We start from the raw sequence: 26210 nt of genomic DNA, 5'->3' as shown, positions 1-26210 counted from the left end.
AACACCTATTTATTACTAATGCTGAGGACAAGGTCCACTAGTCCTCACAAACAAGGAAACTGAGGCTCACAGGGACCATGCAGCCAGTGAGAGACAGGATTAGAACTTGAACAAAGCCCTTCATGACTGTCCCTGGGCCAGTGCTCTCCCAGCCACCACCATCACCACCACCATCACCACCACCACCACCACCACCACCACCACCACCACCATCACCACCACCACCACCACCACCACCACCACCACCACCACCACCATCACCACCACCACCACCACCACGACCACGACCACCACCACCACCACCACCACCACCATCACCACCACCACCACCACCACCACCACGACCCCCACTGTCGACTGGACACAATGATTCTCCAGGTAGTCTACTAAAAGAGGGTTTATTTGGGAAAAGAAAAATAAACAAGACCACCACAGCAGTGTGAGGACGCACGCCTCCAGCTGGCCGCTCATGTGCAAAAAGAAGTGACTTCTTCCCAAAATGGCCCCCTATATAAATCCCTCTCCTGGAAGTTGGAACCACAAAGTTTTAACAGAAGTCAGGACTAGAGAGTAACAGGGAGCCCAGCTCCACCCATTGACCTCCAAGTTCTATGGTTAGTCATCTTAAGATGCCAGTTCACTTTTATCACCACCCACCCACCCCCCATTGAGAAGAGAGGAAGAGGACACTTCTTGAGAAAGATTATGTATCAGGCCCCAAGGAAGCCACTTTTTACCTGTGACCTCATTTACAACCCTGGAAGGTAAGTAATACCAATCCTAGTCTGTGAAGGAGGAAAGTAAAGCCAAAAGAGTGTAAATGACCTTTCCAAGGTCACACAGTGTGGCAAGTCCAGGGGGACCCAGAATGTCCAGGAACATAAAACGCATATGGAAGTTTTCCCCACCCCCACTTCCCTGCCACACTTATCTCAGAGGGCGGTGTTATGGGTTGAATTGTGTCGTCCCAAAATTCATGTGTTGAAGTCATAACCCCTTGTGCCTTAGACTGTGACCTTATTTGGAAATAGGTTCTTTATAGACATAATCAAGTCAAAATGAGGTCACAAGTGTGGGCTCTAATCCGATATGACTGGTGTTCTTATAAATAGGGGAAATTTGGACACAGAGGTAGATACCCCCAGAGAGAAGGTGATGTGAAGACAAACAAAGAAAAAGTAGGCAAGAAACACCAGAGGCTACCAGAAGGTAAGAGAGGCCTGGAACGCATCCTTCCCTCCGACCTTCAGAAGGAACCAACCCTGCCAACACCTTGATTTCAGACTTCTAGTCTCCAGAACTGTGAGATGATACACTGTGGTGTTTTTTTAAAACCACCCAATGAGTGGTACTTTGTTACAGCAGCTCCAGTAAATGAATACAAAGAGAAAACTGCCATCCACCCCAAGAAGAGGTGCTGAAGATATTTTTTGAACAAACGATTTTATAATTTCTAATGTTTTTATTATTATCTATTTTTATTGAAGAAAATTTAGAAAAGATCAAAAAGAAGAAAACAAAAAACATATGCCCTCTTTGGAAGTGGATTCTTCTCTAGGGGGAAAAAACAATATATGCCCTCTCATTTCACATTTGACATTTTGGTGAATTTCCTTGTGAGATTTTTTTTTTTTTTTTGACCCCACGCAGTTACTAGAATCTCGCTTGCAAGGATCCTGTGATACTTGAATGAGAGATTGGGTCAAGATCTTAGCACAGGGTAGAGCATCCAATCCAGCACTATGAATGGTAGATATTGTGCATATTTATATAGACATTATATAAAATTGGAGTCATGCTGTTTTATCACTTCCACTTTATATTTATCAGCATATCTTGAGTGTTTCTTCATGTCTTTAATATTCATCAGGTGCCTAATATTTAATTTCTGCACAGCCTTCCATCTATGAGTGTGGTATAATCTATTTACCCAATTCCCTGTCATTGAACATTTAGGAAATTTCCAATTTTCCCCCATTATAAATAAGGCTTGGATAAATAATCTTTGATTTTAGGTTATATCCTAGAAGTAAAATTGCTAAATCAAAGTATAACTCTTTTAAAAGTTTTTGTACATACTGTCAAACGGTCATGCAGAAACCTTGTACAATTTACCTCCTTGGCAGAGAAAAAGGCACTGGTTTCCTCACATCTTACCAACATCTGCTGTCCTCATTTATTTTGTCTTGACCAATTCTATAGGTAAGAAAAGCTGCATCTCCTTTTCATTTGTACTTTGGAATTTCTAACATTTTTCATAAAACTTTTATATTTCCCCAGTGAGTTACGTTAATCATCCTTTGCCTGTGGTGCCTGTAGGTCAGTTCCTCTCATTGTTAAGGGTTTAGCAAGACTTGAAAGGGCCGCTGCAGATGGGAACCCTTGGGCAGTTTCCTTCCCGCCCTTCTGACCCTCCTCCTCCCACATTCCCATCCTCACAAGCCTTTCTCAGCTCCCCGGGGAACTCTTTGTCATTCAAACTAGTCTTGGCTTCCCAGGGCCTGGGAAAGCCATCACTTGTGGCCTTCTCCACCTTTTGCTAGGTTTCTGTCCCGGGGCCCCACATTCCATTTCAGGTTTCACCACACCCTACAAATTCTCTCATCGAAATTCCTCAAGCAGCCCCAAAGCTACAGGGGCCTCAGAATAACCTGCCCTGGTGCAAGAATCCCACCCCTGCCCTGCTCAGGCCATTTGAAAAGGGGGAGGGAGCCAGAGATGGGGAGCTGTCAGAGGAATAGTTGTCCCCAGGGGGAAGGCCTGGAAGAGAAAGGCAACAGTGTGGGGTGGGATAAAAAGTATGTTTTAGGGTCTGTCACCTGTGGACTGCCACCTAACTATTTTGCAGGGTTGCAATGAGGGGGAATGCAACATTGTCTGTAAAGCACCAAAAGCTTGTGCACAGGTCACCACAAAGCCCCAAGCATCAGGTATGGCTTCTCCAGGAGAGATGAGCCTTGGAAGGGTCTGGTTTGCACTTGTGGCTGGAGAGTGTATCAGGTAGAAGGAACAGCTTGAGCAAAGGCTGGGAGGCCAGAGGTTCTGGCTGAGCAGGTCATGTAAATCAAGGGTCTCAGTACACTCAAGGGGTCCCTGGGGTAGGTGGCCAGGAGCAAGGAAGCTCAGGCATCAGCTGGGGCAGTGGACAGGGCCCATGCTGGGCTTTCACCCTCAGTCATCGGTTTTCTTTCCTGCCTGTCTCCAGCTTCACTCATTCACTCTCCCACTGAAGACATCTGTTGGATGGTCAGGCCTGTGCCCGAGAGGGTGCTGGGTCCCGCCCTGGGTCCTGAGGGGAGACAAGCCTCCACAAGAGTGATCAGACACAGAGGGTTACCCAAGGAGAATGACGAAAACTGGGCGTCAGAGAGGCTTCCCAGAAGTCGCCTTTGAGCTGGGCCTTGGGGTGCGAGTTTGTCAGGCGATGGGGGCAGGGAAAGACTGGTCTCCTGAACCCCGACTAGAAAGTGCAAGTTGGGTTCCGTGACGGTGGGTGAGCAGCCCACGCGGGTGTCGGGAAGGCAGGGACAGGAGGAAGCCAGCGAGGGGCGCGGGAGCGGGTTTCACAAAGATGATGAGGGAGGAGACCCAGGCCGAGGCCGGGGGCGAAGGAGGGGGAGTGGAGGGGGGAGGCCGGGCGCCCCCGGCCCCGCCCGCCCCGGCCGCACGTAGCGCTCGTCGGCTTGGCGCCGGGCAGGTAACAAAAGGCCAGTGTCGCCCGCCGGGCGCCGCCCGGCCCTGACGCCCGCCGACTCCTGGGCTCCGCAGATAGACAGGGGGGCAGGGTGGGTGCCGGGCACAAGGGCACACCCTGCCTGGGCCGGGCAGATCTCCTCCACCCGCGCTTTCACTCCCACGGCCCCCACGGCCCGAGAAGGTGGCGGGGTCCCTGTTTGGCAGACGGGATGTCTGCGGCCCAAAGAAAGAGGCTGGCCCCGGGTCCTGCACGGAGGAGCCCACCGCCGGGGTTGGGGGCCAGAGCTGGTGAAATGCACAGCCCTGTGTTTTGCAGGCGAGGCCGAGGCAGGGCTCCCCCTTGTATTCACGCGTGGCCCGACGCACCTCCTCCCCTAGTGTGAGGACGGGGACTCTGCCCCAGGCCTCTAAGCAGAATTCGATCTGCAAGAATATTCAGGTACTGGTCCGCTCTCCGGAATGTCTTATCTAGGAGGAATCAATTTGAACGGACAGTCTCCAAGCGGCTCTTTAGGCAAGATAGTCCTGTCCACATCAAAGGGAGGGGGAGTGGTGGCGCTGATGGCGGTTAGCGGGAGACCAAAGCCTTCTCCAGGCATCCATGGGGGCACGATTGCATATGCTCACAGGATGCCTTCATGGTGCTCACAATCTCGCGAACACGGGCACCCACGCATGTGCGTGCATGTGTGTGCAGTTACACAGACCCGTGCCCCCACCTGATTTTACACATGCACGCGTTTGTTTGTGCCCCCAGGAACCACTCAAGAGATTCCGACTGTCAGAGGGCTGGAGAATGATCCTTAGGTATTACCCGTACTTAACTCTCCCCACGCGCCCCTCCTCCACCTCTCGTCCTCCATGCTCGGGCAATCCTGGGGCAGAATTGGGAGGAGAATTGGGCCGGGCTCACTGGAGATCAAAAGCACTTTGGGAGGAAATGTCCTTTGGACTGAGAGAGGCTGCCCTCCCCCACCACGCCCACCACCAAGCCTATTCCCATCAAAACAGCCAAATGGGAGGCCAGAGGACCACCCAAGATAGGCGTGCAGGCAAGGAGAACTAGGAGCTAAGATGCTGGGCCCCCACCAGTTGTAGGGGGTGAGCGGTAGTGACTGCCTCAATTATCTCATCAGTACAGTGGGGAACAAGGCTGATCGCTGTGACCTGGGCCCCTCCAGTTCTGCCCTTCTGCTTTGGAGCTGATCTGCAGACCTAGGCAGTGGGGTCCTTGTGCTCACACACACCTCCTGTCCTTGCAGCCTGGCCTTGAATCCCTATTCCTAGACAGGGAGTGCTGGGAGCATCAGAGAGAAGCTCCTAGGCACCAAATAGCCTGGTGCAGTCTCCTCTAGGTCAGCTAGAGAGGAGTGAGACCAGGCCCCTGCCCTGGGGATGTCCAGGCCACTGAGCAACAGTCATGTACATACGCAAATGCAGACCCAGGGCTGTAGCCCCACATGCTGAGGGCTCAGAACTGGTGTTCAAAGAGGGAGGAAAGTCTCCCCTAACAGGCACAGGGCTGGGTACACAGATGGCTCTCAGTGCTGTGTGATGACTGATGAAAGAACAAATGAGTGGATGAGTGAATGTCCAAAGCCATGGGTTCGTGTGGGTTGAAAGCCCTGAGCGTGCCCAAGCCGGGACTTCTTGTGCATTGTCACTGCCCTGACCCTGGTGTGTGTGTGTCTTCACCCCCAGTAGCCTGCAGCTCTCCATGGGCTGGGAAACCCTTTGATTCAGTCCTAGTCTGAGGCCTGACATCCACCAGGTCGCCAAACTGTACTTAGTAAACATTCTTCGGAGTGGAGCATTGATGTGCCCACCTCCCCACCAGACTGAGAACTCTTCACAGGTATCTTCAGTGTCTGGCTCAGATTCCTTCCTATCCTCCATCCCAGTGTCCCCTACAGTGTAAGGCAAACTGTGCCAAAAGACAAGACCCTGGAATGAAGGCAGGCCTGGCTTCTTCCTGGTTGTATGACCCTAGGTTGTCATTTCTCTTGCTGAGCCTTAGTTTCCTTACCTGTAAAATGGAGACAAAAATGCCTTCTTTGCTTTACAGGATGTGGAGTCATATGCGGCACTATCCCTCCCTCCAAGTCCCTCCCCCTCAGCACCCAGGGATAGTTATCTACCATGTACACACTCTTACCCACCCCTCCCTTTATGTCTGCCTTTATACCTGCGATTGCAGTTCTCCGAGGCCAGGAACTGGGCCTCCCTCATCTCTCTATGTCCTCTATTGCCAAGCATCACCCAACACATGGTCAAGTACATGTCAAGTACAAGTTAACTGAATAGTTAGCGATGAGTGAAAGCATTTTGTTAACCAGAGAGGGCTGTGCAAATATGAGGGCTTTGTCAGTATGACAGTATTTTACATCACAGAGGTTCAGGACTTGAACATATCTTACAGATGAACTGAATCCCCCCATTTAACAGATGAGAAAACTGAGAATGTGAAACAGACCTCCAGAGATTCTCATGGAGGCTGTCCTGCTTGGACCTCAACTGAATCTCCTAACTCTTTGGGGAGAAGGGCTTCCTCCATGGCCCCTCCTCAGGTCATTCTCATCAGACTATCCCCCGTGCCCTGCATGGCTCAAGCCAGTGTAGAAACAGGGAAGCCCAACACGAGGACCCTTGCCTTCCTCCGGTCACTGCCTTCCTCAAGACACCTGAAAGCCATGAGTATATTGGGATCTTGAGGGCTGAAGATAGATGCTGCTGTAAAAAGGCTGTGAACACTGAGTGTGCACTGCTGGTAGAAGGCAGTGGCAGTAAAAGCAGCGTGTGTGTGTGGGCTAGAGCTGGAGCCTTAGCTCGGGAGTTCCCAGGGGAGTCCAGGGCAGTGCAATCAGCATGGACTTCAGAGTCAGACCAACCTGGCTTTGAATCCTGACTTGGACAGGTGAGTTACTTGGGCAATTATTTCCTCTATGAGCTTATTTCCTCACCTGTCATATAGGAATACTAATCCCTATCTGACAATATAGAGATGACGCAAGAAGAACATAAGCAAAAAGGTCTGTTATGGACTGAATGTTCACATCCCCCCTCCCCTAAATTTATATGTTGAAGCCCTAACCCCTAGTGTGGCTGTATTTGGTGATGAGGCCGCTAAGGAAGTAGTTAAGGTTAAGTGAGGTCATAAAGGTGGGGTCCTGATCTGGTAGGATTAGTGTCTTTCTAAGAAAAGACTCCAGAGAGCTCCCGAGCTTGTGCTCCCCGACTCCTCCCCCAAGCTCCATACACAGAGGACAGGCTCTGTGGGGACATAGCAAGAAGGCAGCTGTCTATAAGCAAGCAAAAGAGCTCTCACGGGAAACTGATGACACTGGCACCTTGATCTCAGAGTTCCGGCCTCCAGGATGGTGAGAAAATACATTTCTCTTATTTAAGACACCTGATCTGTGGTATTTTGTTATGGCAGCCCAATCAAATACAGTGTCAAATTAGTAGGAGGGCCATAATTGTTCTCTCTCTTGACTACCTCCAGTTTCCCTTCTACTCCCAGGAAGAAAAAGGCCTGCTGCCCTATAAACCCTGGCCTGCTGCTTCTTGCCCCACAGTTCAGAGGCCACAGGAAGAAAGATAGCAGTGTGGCATGCTGAGGTCTGGGGTCAGCCAAAAGTGGTGCCCCCAAAAGATATCCACATCAAATCCCTGGAAACTGTGCGTGTCACCTTATATGGCAAACGATGTGATGAATGTAAGGATCCTGGGAAGAAGAGTGTATCCTGAATTGTCCAGATGGGCCCTAAATGCCATCACAAGTGTCCTTAGAAGACAGAGGCAGAGGGACAGACAGAGAAGACATGCCTCCACAGAGGAAAAGGCGATGTGAAGATAGAGGGAGATTGGAGTGGCGTGGACACAAGCCAAGGAAGGCCTGCAACCACCAGAAGCTGGCAAAGGCAAGGAACCAATTCTTCCCCAGAGTCCAGGCAGGGAGTGGAGCCCTGCCAACATCTTGCTTTCAGAAGTCTGGCTTCCAAAATTGTGAGAGAACACATTTTCTGTTATTTTAAGCTACCCAGTTTATGGTAATTTGTTACAGCAGCCACAGAAAACTAATCCAGGTCTGTTGGTTCTGGCTCCAACTCAGCCAGCTCCGTTGCTGTACCTCTCATCTCCTAGCCAAACCTGAACTTAGACCCTCACTCACTAAGCCCTAAAGCCTGACCCTGGGTGGGGTGGGACACCTGCCACCCACAGCTTAGGCTAGGTCATAGCTGTTACCTGCTCATTGGCCCAGCCTGCCTCCAGTGGACTGCAGCGCCAGACCCCATCAGACCCCAGTGGGAGTGGGAGGTGGGCATGCCTGCTAGAGCCAAGTACTGCTTAGTGGAAAAACACCAACTTGGGAAAGTTAGGGGGCCTATATTTATATTTTGCCTCTATCTGAACTTGAGCTCTCAGGCCATAGTTTTTCCACCTGCAAGATGCCTGGATTGGAGTGCATGATTTTTCTGGGACTTTCAGTTCTGGCTACAAATGAGCAGAAAGGAATAGGAGGGTTTGGGAGGGAGGGAGATAATCAATGCATAATAATATTCAGTTCTATAAATGGGGTCTGGGTTTCGCTCATGGGTTGAATGAGGAGCAGTGTTAAGGTCACAGAGTGATTCAAGACTAAGGAGGAGGTAGGACCTAGGGTTGGAGGTCTGCATGAGAGGTGTCCATCGCAGGGCCCACCTCATCGTACTCTAAGGGAGACTGCTCTGTCCCCAACCCCCACAGCCCAAGCAGGTACATTTGGACCGTGGAATCTTGTGCCCTATGGACAGGACAAACTGGAAGAAAGGGAGACCTGACTACCTGGTCAGGGCTGCCTGGCCACCAATGACATGGAGGGAAAGGATGAAATGGTCCAAACCAAATTGTCACACTTGGGAACTTGAATGGGGAAACATATGAAAACATGACAGGGAAATGGAGGCAAAGAGGTCACAGTATGGAGAAGTCCAGAGATCTGAGCCTGTTCAAGCCTGTTCAAGTGACTGAAAAGAGAAATTAAAGTAGCCAGCAGAATTAAGTGAAGCAAAGTTGGATGATAGTTGAATTGTTGTGTTAATCTTAAACTATGAAAGTAAAATCTATGTACTCCTGCTATTGGTTGTCCTAAAGGTTCTTAGTGTTAGAGGGGAATGACCACAGACTTAGAATTAGTAAGAATGTGGTATTTTAAAGGTACACTTCAGAAAAGAAGGCGGCGCACAGCCCTAAAGCAGGAATTAAGGATTATCACACTAGTTTCCTAGCACATCAAAATTACAGACTTGTAAGCTACTAGAATTAAGTTTAGCAAGGTGACAAGATACAAAGTCAATATTCTAAATTCAATTATATTTCTATATACGAGCAATAAACAACTGGAAACTGAAGTTTTGAAACCATATTTTTAAATCACATAAAAAAGAAAAAACCATCAAATGTATCTATTGCTGTGTAACAAATTATTCCAAAGTTAGTGGTTTAAAACAATAAACATTCACTACGTCAGTTTCCATGGGTTGGGAATTCATGAGCAGCTTAGCAGGGTGTTTCTGGCTCAAGGTCTCTCTTGAAGTTGCAACCTAGATGTTAGCCAGAGCTGCAGTCATCTGAAGGCTTGATGTTGCTCTTAGCAGGAGGCCTCAGTTCCTCATCACATGGAACTCTCCACAGGACGGCTCAGAACACAGCAGCTGGCTTCTCCCAGAGCGAATGATCCACGGGAGAAAGGGCAACCCAATCAGAAAGCCACATTGCTTTTTCTGACCTTGTCTCTGCAATTCCACGCTATCACTTATGCTTTATTCTCTCTATTAGAGCAAGTCAAGTCACTAAATCCAGCCCATTCTCAGAGGGAGGAGAATTAACATCCACCTATGGAAGGGAAGTGTAGCAAATAATTTGTGAACGTATTTTTACAACCACTATAACCAGCACACTGGAAACAACAAAACATTGCTGAGAGAAATTTTAAAATAGAAAGGTACAGCATGTTCATGGATGGGAAAACTTAATACTAAGATGATACTTCTCAGATTAATCTGTAGATTCAATAAAATCTCAATGAAAACACCAGCAGGAGGTTTTTGTAGAACTTAACAAGTTGATTCCAAGATTTATATGAAAACGTGAAAGTCCTAGCATAACAAAAACAATTTTGTAAAGGAAGAACAAAATTTGAGGATTACTCTACCTGCTTTCAAGATTTAATATAAAATTCAAGGCAGTGCAGTACTGATAGACACATAAATCAGTGGACTAGAACAGAGTCCAGAAATAGACCCACACATATACATTTAATTAATTTTTGATAAAGGGGCCAAGTTAATTCAATAGGGAAAGGATAATTTTTCAACAAATGAAGCTTTTGAAATAATTAAGTATCTATATGTGACAAAATGAGTCTTAGCCATCACATCAAATGCAAAATTAACTCAGAATATTAAATAGAAAGCATAAGTTAACACTATAAAGCTTTTAGAAGAAAATGTAGGGAAAAATTATTTTTATCTTGGGTCGGACCGGTGTTATTTAACTAGGGGTAATTTTTTCCCCAGGAAACATTTGGCAATGTCTGGAGACATTTTTATTTGTCATAACTAGAGGGGTGATGCTACTGAGTTAATAGGTAAAGGCTAGGAATGCTACTAAACGTTCTACATTACACAGCACAGCCTCCCACAGGAAGGACTTATCTGGTCCCAAATAACATTAGTACTGAAATTGAGAAACCCTGGGCTAAGCAAAGATTTCTTAGATAGGCCGCAAAACTCAGAAACCACAGAAGAAGGAAAAATTGATAAACGAGACCTTATCAGAATGAACAACTTCTGCTCTTTGGAAGACTCCATTAAAAAACAAAAAGGAAAGGCACAGATGGATGAAAGCATTTGCAAACCATATATCAGATAAAGAACTTTTATCCAGACTATAGGTAGAACTCTCTCGCCTCGTATATATTGGTGACATAAATAAATGAATGAAAACTGGTTTAAACAAAAGGAATCTGTTATTTGGCTTCAGGTGGCTCAAATGATATCATCAAGAATGGGGAAGGAGTCTCTCTCTCTTCTCTGCTCTAATCTCGGCAGTGTCAGTTGAAGGCTTCCCATCACCACCACCATTCTGCTAAAAGTCTCCTTGCCCTTCTCTGTATTGTTCCATGAAAGAGCGTCTCCCTGCTAGCACCCATGGAAAAGACAGGACACTTCTCAAGAATGCCAGAAAAAGACTCCTTGCTTTTCCCTGCCTCTGATTGGTTCCAGGCCAAGCCTGGACAATGGCTGTGGATATATGGGTTGGATAAAACCTGTCAGAACCTATTCTTGGTGCTGGGGAATGAGCAACTTTCTAGAGACATAGGGAGAATGGGTGCTTGGTGGTCAAAAATGACAATTGTTACAAATAATTTCAGGGTCTGGATTAGAGATCCAGGAAGGGCCAGCTTATAAACAGTAAAAAGGTTGAGTTGTAGTTTTTTTTAGATCAGGATAAGGAGGAAAACACCATAACACTTTGTGCCCTGCATCCCACTTTTAGGACTTTGAAAGGAAAAAAATCACCTACCTAAAAGCTGTTCTTCATGTTCTTTGTGTAGAAGAGAATAAGCCCACTTGTAAAGATGTAAAGTTGTGGGGGAGGGAAACAAATGCTGAATTATGATGGTAAAAATACCATCATATAGATAAAAAATAATGGAAAATAAAAATCATTAGATGTATTAGGATATTTAATTATGTACAGGGATTGATTGAAAGCAATTTAAAATTTTAAATATAGTTTCCCACAAATATCATAATGTTTGTATAATCATAAGAACAAATCAGAGTTTGCATTAAGTTAGGGGTAAATGCTGGGGCCAGGACTCAGTCAGGTGACATTTCCTTGGAGAAGTGACTTAACCTCTCTGACCTTCGGTTTCCTCACATGTAAAACAGAGTTAATAATAATAGCACCACCTCACAAGGCTGTTGTGAGGATTAAATGAAAAATTCCATATAGTATTTAGCAGACAGTTCCTCCTGCATGGTAACCATTCAATGTACACTGTCCCTTAGGAGGAGGAGATGGGGGAGGAGTGCCGTGTAAAGACCAGACTGGCTGTGCCTACGCAGAGCTGCCTTCAGGTTTTTTAAACAGTTTTATTGAGGTATAATTGACATATAATAAACAGCACATGTTTAAATTATACAGTGTGATGTTTTTTAATTTTTGGGGGGAATATTGAGGGACAGTGTGTTTCTCCAGGGCCCATCAGCTCCAAGTTGTTGTCCTTCAATCTAGTTGTGGAGGGCGCAGCTCAACTCCAAGTCCAGTTGTCATTTTCAATCTTAGTTGCAGGGGGTGCAGCCCACCATCCCATGTGGGGATTGAACTGGTAACCTTGTTGTTGAGAGTTCACGCTCTAACCAGCTGAGCCATCCGGCCGCCCTTACAGTGTGATGTTTTGACATGTGTACATACACTTGAAGCCAGCACCACCACCAAGATAATAAACATATCTATCACCCCCAAAAGTTGTTTATTCACCTAGGTAATGCCTTCTCTCTTATGTCTCCACCACCATCCATGCCCGCGAACCATTGGTCTGCTTTCTGGCACCGTAGATTAGTTTGCATTTCCTAGAATTTCATATCAATGGAATCACACATGTTATGTACTTGGTTTTTTTTGGAAGGGGGTCTGGCTTCTTTCATTCAGCTTGTTTTAACAGTTCATCCATATTGTTGCATGTATCAATAGCTCATTTTTTTTCATTGCTGAGTAGTACCCCTTGTGTGAATAGATCACAGTTTCTTTATCCATTCACATGTGGATGTGAACAAGTAGATTGTTTCCAATCTTGGACTACTACAAATAGAGTTGTTATGAGCTTTCACAGTCGTTGGGTAGACATATGCTTCCATATGTCTTGAATTGCTGGGTTATACTGTAAATATATATCTTTATAAAAAAACTTTCTGGCAATAAATGTGGACTTAAAGTGTGGGGTTCCCCTAGAGAGGAGTGGGAGGCTGGGGGTCAGAGTCAGAGGGCTCTCACACCCTCCCCACCCTCTCAAGCTCTGGCTCAAATCTTGGAGGTCTGGGGCTGGTATTTCAATGGAGCCTGTCCACGCTTAGAGATATCTCCTCCCCATGGCAGGGGTTCCCCTACCTCGGTATCCATCAGAATTTCTTGGGGAGCTTTAAATAATATAGATTGCTGGGTCCCACCTGAAACCTATCACTCAGAATACTGCTGGGTGGGACCTTGGAATCTATATGTCTTTTAAGTCCCTTGGGTGACTCTGCCATGTAGACAGGCATAGAAACTCCCCACCTACTGGAGCACGTTTAAACTGTCAGACAAGGATTCTGAGCCCTTTGCCATCTGGACCCAGTGCCCCTGTGCAGCCTCACCCCTCACCCCTCAACCCAAACATGCAGCCCAATTTGAGGTAGTCATGGGACTCACCTTATTTTTCTTTCCTTCTCTCCGTGATTACTGTTTGTCATTGCCTGCTGTGTGATGTTTTGAGTGCCACGTTTTTTGTCTTTTTTTTTTTTAAAGTTGTTTCAGATGGGAGGGTAAACCTAGTTTCTGTTACTCCATCTTAACCAGAAGTAGAAGTTCTTGTCATGAGAGTTGACATTGGAATTGATCAGGAAGTGTCAGGTTTGGCTCTGAGCTGGATCTAGGAAGCTTTTCCTCCCTTACACAAGGCGGCACACCTGGCCCCAGGGAAGGACTGATCCTACTGTCCTCTCAAGCTCTCAAGCTCTGGGTGCCAACCAGGGCAGGAGCCAGGAAGAGCAGGTAACCACTGTGTCCCACGGGAAGATGGAGCTATGATATCTCATTATGTCTTTGTCAACAAAATGATTCTTCACTGAGGTTCCAATGCCTCCACCTCCCCCAGCCATTCCAGCAGGAGTGTCTGACAGCTCCCAAGTCTTTTCTAGTTACTGACCTCACCTGAGCTGGGCTAAGTGGGTATTAGCACCCACAACCTTCCAGCTGGCAACACTAACTACTACCTAGCAAAAACAGTAAAAATTTCCATTTTTTGAGCAGTTGCCATTTTCCAGGCCTTGGGCCACTTATTAAGAATCTGAGTCTAGGTGAGGAAAAGTGACTTCCCTAAGGTCACATAGCTGGAAGGGGCACAATACCTTCAGAGACCAGGCGTCTTGCCTGCCAGGAATGAGCCCTGGGAACTTTCTTATTATTCTTTGGGTCCCATCCTCCATTTTGGCCTGGGCTGCTGTCTCTAGTTCTGACTTGTGTCTGCTTCTGGGCCTGAAGCCCTATCCAGAATCTGCTTAGTTGTGGGAGGTAGCATGATGGGTGGGGCACACACCAGGTCTGTAATCAGACAGAACTAAGTTCAAATCCTATTTTCTAATTGTGTGACCTTGAGGGCGTCACTTATTCTTGCTGAACTACAAGAATCCCTTCTACAAAATGGGGTAATGGTGTTTCTTCCCAGGACAGATACGAGGATTAAATGAGATAACATCTAAAAAGTGCTTACTTCACATGGGTGTTCAATACACAGTAGCAATGTAACTGCAGAACCAGCTCAAGATGGTCCTATCTTGTTTAATGAGATACTGGGCTGCTTTTCAGACACAACAGACCAAAATCTCAAGTCATGCAGCCTAAGCATGCACAGAGGAGAGAACTTTGATCTCCCGACCTCTAGCTCCATTCAGAACAAAAGTCACCCCTGCCCCACCTCTCTCCCCCCCATAGAACCAAAGGATGGACCAGGACATAACACTGGAACCCTTTCAGAAGCCAAGGGTCCACTGTCCAGGAAGATCCAGTGTTGACGCCCCTTTACCAGAAACGGCCAAATTCAAAGGTCGCCCAATTGAAACTTACCCCACTAGCACTTCCGCAGTCCTGTTCCCTCTAGCCCCTTAAAAACCCTTAACCTAGTCCAGCAAGCAAGATGGATTTGAGACACCCTTAGGTCTCCCATCTTCTCGGTTGGCAACTTCTCGATCAATAAACCTTCCCTTTCTCCAAACTCTGACATTTTGAGTTTGGGTCTTTCTAAGTATCAGGCACACAAACTTTGGTTCGGTAACAGCAAGACCCCCAGTTTCCAGTGTGGCATATGAGGAGTTTGGAAGTCGTCACTCTACATTAAAAACAAATTAAAAAGCTGAATAAACTGAAAAAGCAACAACACTTCTTAGATTCATCAGAGAAGTGAGGTCACAGGGCAAACCACTGCACCCAAAATTAGAGAGATAGACAGCCGAACACAAAGAATAACAACTTTCCAGAGCAGAAGCCCATGAGTACAAACCTCCACAGGAACTAGTACTGGATAGGAAAACCTGAACTGTAATTCAAAGAATTGCTAGAGGCTCCATGTGGACAAGTCTGAGAGTTTAAAATTCCAGGGGGACCCAATCACAGGGAGACGTCCATGTTTGTGAATTGTACCTCCAGTAGCTCTATCTGGCCCTCACAGTGAATAGCTGAGAAAAATCCCCTCTGCTTCCAGCAGGGGGAGAGAAAAAAGGAACCATTTTTAAATACGCCAGAACACTCTTCTTCTTAATAAGGCCTGCCCTCAGTAGAATCCATTTTACCAGAACCTAACCTATTGGGGTTTTATCAGAGCCTAACCTACCTAAAGGGAAATACCCAAGTCCAGCCCCTTTCAGCCATTTAATCCAAGGGGCAAGGAGGAGTGGGGGGACGGACTGAGAAGCACTTGTGAAGTTCACAGCCCAGGGACACAGGTTCACTAAAGACGGAGACCTAATCATAGGACTATAGAATACTTTGCATCCCCCACACCTTTACCACCACATCACTAACAGCCTATTTAGGAAGAGTTCCATCTACCTAGTACATCGTGCACAGCTTTCAACAAAAATTCCAAGACAGGGAGAGGGAGTTTGTAGAAGAGGGTAAATGGGGTCAAATATATGGTGATGGAAGAAGAACTGACTCTGCGTGGTGAACACACAATGTGAGATATAGATGATGTATTACAGAATTGTACACCTGAAACCTCTGTAAATTTACTAACCATTGTCACCCCAATAAACTTTAATTAAAAAAATAATAATTCCAAGACATACTAAAGGGCAAACACAGTTTGAAGACACAGAGCAAGCAGCAAAACCAAACTCAGATACGGCAGGGATGTTGGAATTATCAGACTGGGAATTTAAAACAATTATGGTCAATATGCTAAGGGCCCTAATGGAAAAAGTAGGCAACATGCAAGAACAGATGGGCAATGTAAGCAGAGATGACATTTATAAGAAAGATAAAAAAGAAATGTTAGCGATAAAAAAAAACTCTACAGAAATGAAGAATGCCTTTGATGGGCTCATTAGTAGACTGGACGTGGCTGAGGAAAGAATCTCTGAGCTTGAGGATATCTCAATAGTAACTTCCAAAACTGAAAAGCAAAGAGAAAATACACTGAAAAGAAAAAATAGGACAGAATAGCCAAGAACTGTGGGACCATTACAAAAGGTATAACATATACATACTGGGAATACCTGAAGGAGAAGAGAAAGGAACAGAATCAATATTTGAAGGACTAATGACTTAGAATTTCCCCCAAATTAATGTCAGACACTAAAATATAGATCCAGGAAACTCAGAGAACACCAAACAGAATAACGGGGGTGGGGGGGGGGGAGCTACACTTAACCATATTCTGTTAACTACAGAAAATCAAAGATAAAGAAAAATCTTGAAAGAAGCCAGAGGAAAAATATACCTTATCTATAGGGAAACAAAGATAAGAATTACATCCAACTTCTCTTCAGAAACCATGAAAGCAAGAAGAGAATGAAGTAAAATATTTAAAGAGTTCTGAGAGGAAAAAAACACAAATTAGAATTCTATATCCTGCAAATTTTTCTTCAAAGTGAAGGAGAAATGAAGACTTTCTCAGACAAACAAAACTTGAGAGAATTTGTTGTCAGTAGACCTGCCTTGCAAGAAATATTAAGAGAACTTCTTCAGAGAAAAGGAAGGTGATACAGGTTAGAAACTTGGATCTGCATTAGAGTATTAGAGAAGGAATGAAGGTAAAATAAAAACGTTAATTTTTTTAATTGATCTTAATGAATAGGTTTGTTCAAAATAATAATAGCACAATGTATTTGATGATTACAACTATTATAAGTGAAATGAATGACAGCAATGATATCAGGGATGGGAAAGAAGAATTAGGAATATTTGTTATTATAAGGTACTCGCACGAATGTAAAGCAGAATAGTATTATTTGAAAGTGGACTCAATTAGTTGTAAATGTATATTGCAAACTCTAGGGCAACCACTAAAAATGTTTTTAAAAGAGTATAATTGATAAGCTAAGAAAGGAGAGAAAATGGAATCAGATAAAATATTTAACTAAAACCACAAAAGGCAGAAAAAAAGTGGAAGGCAAAAATAGGAACAAAGAACAGGGCAATGAATAAAAAACAGCAACAAATATGGTAGATACGTATCCAACTATATCCATGATCACTTTAACATCAATGGTCTAAATGTACCAATTAAAAGACAGAAATTATCAGCGTAGGTATAAAAAAAAAAAGACCCAACAATATGTTGTCTACAAGAAATCCACTTTAAATATAAAGATTCATATAGATTAAAAGTTAGGGATGGCGAAAGATATACCAGGCTAACACTAATCAAAAGAAAGTTGGAGTACCTATATTTATTTCAGCCAGAGCAGACTTCAGAGCAAGGAAAGTTAACGGGATAAAGAGAGGCATTACATAATGAAAAAGGAGTCAATAGTCCAATAAGACATAATCCTGAATTGTGCATGTGCCTAACAACAGAGCGTCAAAATACATGAGACAAACTCTGATAGAATTTAAAAGAGAAATAGATGAACCCACTCTTATAGCTGGAGACTTTAACACCCTCTTATCTGAAATGGACAGATCCAGCAGGCAGACACTCAGTACGGACATAGTCAACTCGACAGCACCATCTGGATACAACTGACATCTATCAAGTACTTCATCCAACAACAACAGAATACACACTGTTCCCAAACTCACATTCACCAAGATAGACCACATTCTGGTCCGTAAAACATAACTTTCACAAATTCAAAAGAGTAGAAGTCATACAATATCTACTCTCAGACCACAATGAAATTAAACTAGAAAGCATAATGGAAAGCTATCTGGGAAATCCCCAAATATTGGGAGATTAAACAACACACGTCTGAATACCACAGGGGTCAAAGAAGAAATCTCAAAAACAATTTAAAAATATTTTGAACTAAATGAAAATATAACTTATCGATACATCCTAGCCACTACCATCATCCTCCCCCTCTGGCTGCAGCTCTGCCCCAATCAGAGCTGAGCTCACCATGATTATCATGCCACCCAGGTCCCAGCTCTGGAGTCTCAACTATCATTGCTCTAAAATGCCACTCCACCTGTGTTATCACAGGTACAAAAGAAAGTAAAGGTCCTCTTTATCTCAAGCATTTCTACAGGCAGGCAGCTGATGTTGTAATCCTACAATGGAACAAACAGATCACCTGGTGAGAGAGTAGGGGCTGTGTTTAAATAGAGGCAGGATGAGCAGCCGGCAGCCATGTTGTTGTACAGATGTCTGCATTGAATAAGGTGTGGGCTCCATGATCCTTTATGGCCTCTTCCAATTGTAGGATTTGGCAGATTCTAAAATTCTTCACGATTCTTAGAACTTGTGATCCTTAGGCTAGATCATTTCAAGATTCTTGTTTCTAAGATTATTTGATTTTAATGTTCTGTGAGGTTTTATAAGTGGTACTAAATGTGATGACGAATACAAAAATTACTACCTAAATATATGATCCAGAATTCCTCTTGGGAAAAGAAGGAAATATTTTTGTGGGGAAAATGCTTTGATGAAGGTTTTGAGTAGAGACCTGAGTGAGAGGCTGGGCTCCTGAGGAGTGACTTGGAAGGGAGGGAGAGAGGGGGTGGGGACAGAGCTATAAGGTGGGGGAGGGGAGCACATGTCCCATTGCACATGTAGATGTCAGTAGGCTGCACTCCACAAGACGTAATCTTTCTCTGGAACATTCTGAAACCTCTGTACAGTTTACTCTTAGGAATGCTTGGGAGGAGTGATTTTATCTTTTTATAATAAATCCAAATGAGAGTCTGAGTTTCGTCACATTCTGTCAGTGTGGTTCAGGACAAAGCCAGCATGCTTTGCCGGAGGCATAGATTGGGGGGCAGGAGGAATGTGAACCCCCTGGGATTTAGCAGGCTTTTCTGGGATAAAACGGGGCATCTCTGTGTGGTTGCAGGCCCTGAGGGGTTCTATGGCATCTAGGGGACTCCATTTATATGGAAGTTTATGTGAATGGCTCTCTCTAGAGGTATAGAATGCCCAACCTGAGCAACTGAATGTGACAGCCCTGGCCCTGAGGCAATAGGAGAAATTTCCCTACCACATGAAGGGACAGGGACACCCACCCAGCTAATATTCGGGCTGTGTTTTATTTACTTTCTATGTTTAAGGTTTTTAAGCGCTTAAGGTTCTGTGATTCTACAGTTTTCTGACTTCAAGAATCTAAGGGTATAATCAGGTTTTAAACTTCTAAGGCAACAGCAACCATCACCACAGCCAATGTACTGTGTTACCACATGCCAGGCGCTGTGCCAGGCTACGTGTATTATCTGAACTAATCCTCAAATCCTAAGAGATACACATTATTTTCTCCATTTTGCAGATGTGGAAACTGAGGCACCAAGCGTTTAAGTCATCAGTCCAAGATGACAATGGCAAGACCAAAGCCAAGTATTCTGACCGTGGAGCCCCTTTATCTCTGCCCTCTACTGCTGGTATTATATCAGCACACCCCTCCCTACTTAGTAAGCCACCATAACCCCTTTGCCTATCAGGTGTGCTTTTTTCCAGCTCAGGCCCCAGAGAGCTGGAAAACAGACCTGAAATCTGAGATGTGCTGTGTTGAGATGAGTCATATGGAAGTGCGTTGTGTCATGTTCTAATAGGTCGTATTGTGTTGAATGTGTTTGTCTACCTCCAGTGTACTATGAACCCTCAAGGACTAAATCTGATTCAACCCCGTAAGTCCAGCTCTCAGTGCAGGAACTGGCATGGTGAGCGCCTAAATAAATGTTTATTATATGAGTGACTAATTGGCTAAATGCACTCTAAGAAGTGAGCTCTGGGGTCCATATACTGTGATGTATCTGGTGATTGTATCGTGATGGGGGCTGGCAAAGTACACACACTCCCAAAGGCACCTGAGCAGGTACAGCAGAGTTCATCCTCACAGGAGCTTAGAGCCTGGGGCAGGACAGACCTGCTGCAGACTTTTGGTCCCCGGGTCAGGAGCAGATGGTAACTGGAGTCAAGAAGAGGAGCTTGATGGGCAGACAGATGGCTCAGTTGCTTAGAGCGAACAGGGTTGCCGGTTCAATTCCCACATGGGATGGTGGGCTGCACCCCCTGCAACTAAGATTGAAAACAGCGACTGGACTTGGAGCTGAGCTGCACCCTCCACAACTAGATTGAAGGACAACGACTTGGAGTTGACTTGGAGCTGATGGGTCCTGGAGAAACACTGTTCCCCAATATTCCCCAATAAAAATTAAAAAAAAAAAAGAGGAGCTTGAGGGAAGCTCCTCGGAGTGACCCAGGCAAGAGCAAGAAAATAGCCCAGGTGCCCCCGTAGCCTATCCTCACAGGTAGCCACTGAAGGTTGAAGGGAGGTGGTCCAGGACATAAAGGTGCTGGAGCCAGTTATCCTCTGCTCTTTGTCTTGTAGCTTCTTCTCCCTTCAGGACCAGGACGCCACCCTGCCATGGCTCGTGGAAACTCTTCCCCAGGGCTGAACCTTGCCCTGATTCCTCTGTATGACCTGGGGTCCTGCTGTGGGACCTCCCAAGTCTCTATACACACACCCAGCTGCATCATGCTGACCTTGAGCCTGCTCAAGCCCAAAGCCCAGGAGTTCCTGGAATTCCTGCTGGCCTCAGCCTCTCTTTGACTTGGAAACACGTAGCTGCCCTGGGCGAGGCCAACTCTACAGCCCATCTACCCCACACCCACCTTGGTTTTTACATCCAGAGATGCTCATACCTGCTAAGCCACATGCCCGGCCTTAGGTTAATTAGGCTTGGCTTCTCCTACCTGGGCTATGTCTGGTCCTCTTCACTGGCCACTCTGCCTGGCCTCTCCTTGTCCAGCTCATTCCCCCAAACCTGCTTCCACATATCACTCTAAGACACAAGCCTGACTGTGTCCCTCTCCTGCTCACAATCCTCCAATTGCCAAAGGCAGACATTTCTAGTTCCCTAGCCCAGCATTTAAGGTCCTTCATGGACTGCCCCTCTGACCTTTCTAGCCTCTGCTCCTGCTGTCCTTTGATGCTACCCTATGCCCTAGCCTTGGCAAACCATCTTTTTATTCCTCCTTTACCCTTGCTGTCCTCATTGCTTGCCACACTCTCCTTAAGTTCCCACCCCTCCTTCCAGAATCAGCTTTCCCTTGGTTCCTCCCTGGGTTTATGACACCCTATGCACAATACCATGGTGGCAATAATCACATTGTTTTAGAGTTGTCTCATTGTGCTTCCCCACCTAACTGCGAGTTCCACGTGAGGCCATATTTTGCCTAGAGCTCCAACCTCAGGGTTTGGCGCATGGTACCTACGTGTTGAATGAATGAAGAGACAAATGAATGGCAATGAATGAGCGAGTGCGACAGTGATAGTCACAGCACGCACACTGGCAATGGTGTGGGTGGGGCTGGAGAGGGCAAGGGAACCTGATGAAACAAAAGAAGAGAACAAAAGCATGAAGACACAAGGAGACGGCTCCAAGAGGGAGGCCAGGAAGTTGCTGCAACAGGTTCTAACCCCTTCTCTCTGCACGGCTCCGTCCTATACCGGACTTGTGTGCTCTGAAATCCCTGGAATCTCTGTCATTTCCTTGTATTTGTTATTTCTACTACCTCTGTGAGGAAATGCTCCTTGATCCTTCCCTTGGGAAGAGTTGCTCAGGCCTTATCCAAGGCTGTTGCCTTCTTTGTGGGCTGGGGGTGGGGGGTGGCTGCACACCTCACACCTACCTTGGGCACCAGGACTCTCCTGGTAGGAGGCACCACAGGGAGAGCCTAGGAGGCATGGGGCCTGGACACTGGACCAGTGGGCTCTCCTGCTGCCTCTGTCTATATAGCCCCTGGGTGGGTTTCCTGTCCTAACTCTCTTGTACTTAGCCATATTCCTGATGACAAAGCCCTCCATGCTCAGGCAGCTGAGAGAGCCAGGACTGATAGAAACCTTTGTAAGGGGTGTGGAGTGTTTGCTTTATTCTCCACTGTACCTCCAGGACCCAACCCCATGCCTGGCACATGGTAGGGGAGCTCAAAAACTGTTGGGTGAATGAAAAGATGGATGGGTGGTGGTAGGTAAGCTGTCCTTCCTGGGGCTAGAGAGCTATGGAGTAGTAGCATTTCTAGAGGCCAGCCCTGTTGGCAATGTGACCGTCAGAGTGCGGGGTTCCCCTAGAGAGGAGTGGGAGGCTGGGGGTCAGAGGGCTCTCACACCCTCCCCACCCTCTCAAGCTCTGGCTCAAATCTTGGAGGTCTGGGGCTGGTATTTCAATGGAGCCTGTCCATGCTTAGAGACATCCCCTCCCCATGGCAAGGGTTCCCCTACCTCATTAGGCATCAGAATTTCTTGGGGAGCTTTAAATAATATAGATTGCTGGGTCCCACCTGAAATCTATCACTCAGAATACTGCTGGGTGGGACCTTGGAATCTATAAGTCTTTTAAGTCCCTTGGGTGACTCCGCCATGTAGACAGGCATAGAAACTCCCCACCTACTGGAGCACGTTTAAACCGTCAGACAAGGATTCTGAGCCCTTTGCCATCTGAACTCAGTGCCCCTGTGCAGCTCCACCCCTCACCCCTCAACCCAAACATGCAGCCCAATGAAACTACTCCATGGTCCCCAGACATGCTCAGGGCTTCTCACCATCTAGTTTGTGCTCAAGTTCATTTCTCTACTGTCCCCCTCCTCTACCCAGGGAGCTTCCACATGTCCTTGAGGTCCAGAAAATGCCACTCCCCCAGGAAGCCTTCCACACCCTTCCTCCACCCAGCCAGGCAGACTCTTGTCAACATCCTGTGAGTCTCGCCACACCTCCCACCACCTACATCAGGGCACCTGTCAGTCTGCCTGGTCATTATCCAATAACGCCTGGGCCAGACAGTTTGCACCAGTGGCCTTGTTAAAGCCTCCCACGAATCCTCAAAGATAGATAATGCAGATGACGATGATGGTAGCAAAGACTGATCGGGTAAAAAGTCTGCGGGAGCCTCCTCATATGCTGCTGGGCCCTGCAATCCTCACAACAGCCGGTGAGCTGGGTATTTTATTACCAGGCCCACCTGACAGATGAGGAAACTGAGGCCCAGAGAAGCAAATTCATTTGCCCTGGGTCACACAGGAAGTGGCAAAGTGGGGATTAACCAGTCAGGGCTCCAGATACCACGGTCTTGCCCACGTGGCTTCGGCCCTTTTACAGATGAGGACACTGAGGCTCAGGGACATATTTACCCAAACTCACCAGCCTGATAAGTAGCACAGTCATCATTTACACCCAGGAGTGTCTGACGTCAGAGCTCCACACTCCACATGGCCCCTTTTAAGCCTCCATCTAAGTAATCCCCAGGCCAAGCCCCATTCCTGACCTGTTTCAGGCTCCCTTCCTTTTTCCACAACTCCCCAGACACCTGCCCTTTAGTCTTCCTGGCCTGGCCTGCCCTCTGATCTTACTCCCACCCATTCTGCCCCACCTTGAATTCCCTGGAAGGAACACACAGTCATTATTAGGCCACAGCTCATCTGGCAGGCAGAAGTCCGCCACCACTGGCGAGCTTTTCCCCTTCACTTCCACATCCAGCTTTCCAAACTGAACAAGCTGAGGTGGTGCAGGGAGCAAGCCTCCTCCTCTCCCTGAGCCTCAGTTCCTCCATTTGTAAGGCAGAGAATGGCTCTGCCCTGGCTGCCTGCCGGGACTGAGAGGAGGCTGTCATGATCACAGGGTGAAAGGCTTTGTAAACGCTGGCGGTCCAGCACTGAGCACCTCGCTTCTGGGCCCTGGTTAGGAGAGCGGATCCTACGTCAGCCTGGAACCAAGCTCTACCACCCTGGCAGCTCCCGTAACCTCCCTGTGCCACAGCACCTCATCCAAAGAACAGCATCACACAGTACCTTCCACATAGAATTATCGTGAGAATTGACTGCAATAAGGCACTACTAGATGCATATAAAGCGTTTATCTCCATAAATAAATGGTACTATTAAGTGAAGGGCCGGCCTCCCTCTGTGAAGAGAGCAAAATAGAATTGTAGCTGTGAAATCAGGTACCTTTCTGGAAAACTCCAGCCAGAACCTTGGTTAAGGTGGATCCCTACCCCAACTATCCCCTGCACTGAGAATAATTCTAATTAACTGTCCGGCTGGTGATGGCAGGTTTTATAAACTGTGCTGTCATTGCAGGTACTTTTTAACTCATAAGAAGCTGAAGAGCTCTTTAAGATGTCCTTTTCTTATCCAATCCTTTACAAAGCCTGTAAGAGTATGTCTAGGTTTTGGTTCCAGGTTGGACTGAGCTCATTTCTAACTCTGCTACTTATTTGCTGTGTGATCTAGGGCAAGTTAATTCCCTTCTCTGGGCCTCACCTGTAAAGTGGGCAGGATATTCCCAATCTTGGAGGGGTCCTGTGAGGATTACAAGTATTGGACATAGAAGAAGTACATAATAATCCTAAAAGCTCCATTACCCCTATATTCTAGATGAAGAAACTGAGGCTCAGAAAGGCTTCATTGCTTGTTCTCTGTCTAGTAAGAAGCACGACTCCCACTTCCACACAGGAAGATGTCCCCCATTCATGAGGTTTTGAGGCCATGAGAAATGGCTCTGGCTTCTCAAGGCCAAGGATGGATCTCGGGGTCTTGCTTTGCACACCTCTCCTTTCAATTCTCATTAGTCATAGCCGGCCAGGTCCAGACCTCAGTACTAATGGGTCAGAGGGGACAGGGCCAGAGTCTAGATGGGTATGGTGGGTGAGACAAGCGAGACTGTGTACGCTCTGCCGACTGGAAAACCCGCAGACACAACACGGGAGAGTAGCAGGCTTGTCCCAGTGAACTGCACTAAAAGGACATAGTAACCTCATCCGCAGCCAGGAGCTCAGCCAGCAGGGCTGTTCTCCTTTTTTACAGCCTGAAATCAGTGGGCAGAGAGACATTACACTGTATTGCCCTCACCTCTGCTGATTTATTACGGCTGCTTCCGAGTAAAACACAAGAACTCCCCTCAAGCATCTGGCTCTGGGAGACTTACTTTTAATTTTCTCTCTTTTGAAGACGATGATGAGATACCATTTGTCACCTATCCAACTGACAAAGACTGAAAAGATAAACACACACACTATTGGCCAGAGGATTGTGAAAAGGGCAGGTCCCTTTATAGGTGATAAAAGGGCAGTATATACTATTTTTTTGAAGAACGATTTAGTAAAGCCTTAAGAATGCCCGTTCTTTGATCCTGTCATCCCTCTCCTCCAAGGATTTGAACTGAGCTCTTGGTACAAAGTTGAGTTTTCACGGAGTTGTTTATAAGTGCCCCCAAATGAAAACCACCTAAATGTTCATCAATAGGGGATTGGTTAAATCAACGATGGACTATCAGTCAGCCATTAAAAATCAGGCTGGGAAGAATACTTACTCATAGAGAAAATATTCATTACAGATTGAGGGACAAAGCAAGTTCTATCCCGAATGATTTGTACTGGTACAAGCAGGCTTGAGCAGCTTTTCCACATTGGGGCTTGTACTCTCGCACGTTCCCTCTTGGCCCCAGCCGCCATGCGCCATGCGTATGCAAGCCCAGCCCATCCTGCTGAAAACAGAGGAGAATGAGGCACCATATGGAGAGAACAGCCCCAGCCAAGGAGCCCTCGGAATACAACTGCATGAATGAATACCTCAGCAGTGCCTTGGGGGGAGCAGAACTGCGCAAAATCATGAGAAATACTACACTGTTGCCATTTAAAGCCACTAAGTTTTGGAGTGGTTACTCTACAGCAATGGACAGCTGAAACATCATTTCCTAGATTTTCAAAATGCATGTAGACCATTAGAGCAGAAGCACCTAAGTCTGAGCATTCAGCCTTGTGTACTTCTGGAAGGCAGGGCCTGGGGTGACCCCAATTATTGAGCCTCTGTCATTGACCAGTCATTGTGCAGCATTCACAAACCGTCATGTACGAGGTGCTTAATAAATATTTACTGAATAAGTGGATAAATGTCTTAGTTAACACACACTGAAGCCCTGTGACGTAAGAGTTATTGTTTTATTATAACTCAACTAATATTCATTAGAGAAAAATGCAGATATTACAAAAGAAGAAAATAAAAGTTACCCTCAATTCTACTACCCATAATTTCAAATCACATTGAGCACATTTCTATAGAAATC

General features: G+C 46.3%; 1 long non-coding RNA gene across 1 annotated transcript; it reads left to right on the top strand.

The window, feature by feature from the left end:
* The first annotated feature begins 6927 nt into the window (after positions 1-6927).
* On the top strand, positions 6928-11884 carry LOC148755678 (uncharacterized). The gene is made up of 2 exons (XR_016018618.1): positions 6928-7073; positions 7217-11884. It is a non-coding gene; the product is annotated as an uncharacterized LOC148755678 (long non-coding RNA).
* The last annotated feature ends 14326 nt before the right edge of the window (positions 11885-26210 follow it).

This window comes from Rhinolophus sinicus, chromosome 14, assembly GCF_057876585.1.
Source record: "Rhinolophus sinicus isolate RSI-liver-muscle chromosome 14, RSI-T2T, whole genome shotgun sequence".
Classification (NCBI taxonomy): Eukaryota; Metazoa; Chordata; class Mammalia; order Chiroptera; family Rhinolophidae; genus Rhinolophus; species Rhinolophus sinicus.
This window is presented reverse-complemented; position numbering and strand designations above follow the sequence as displayed.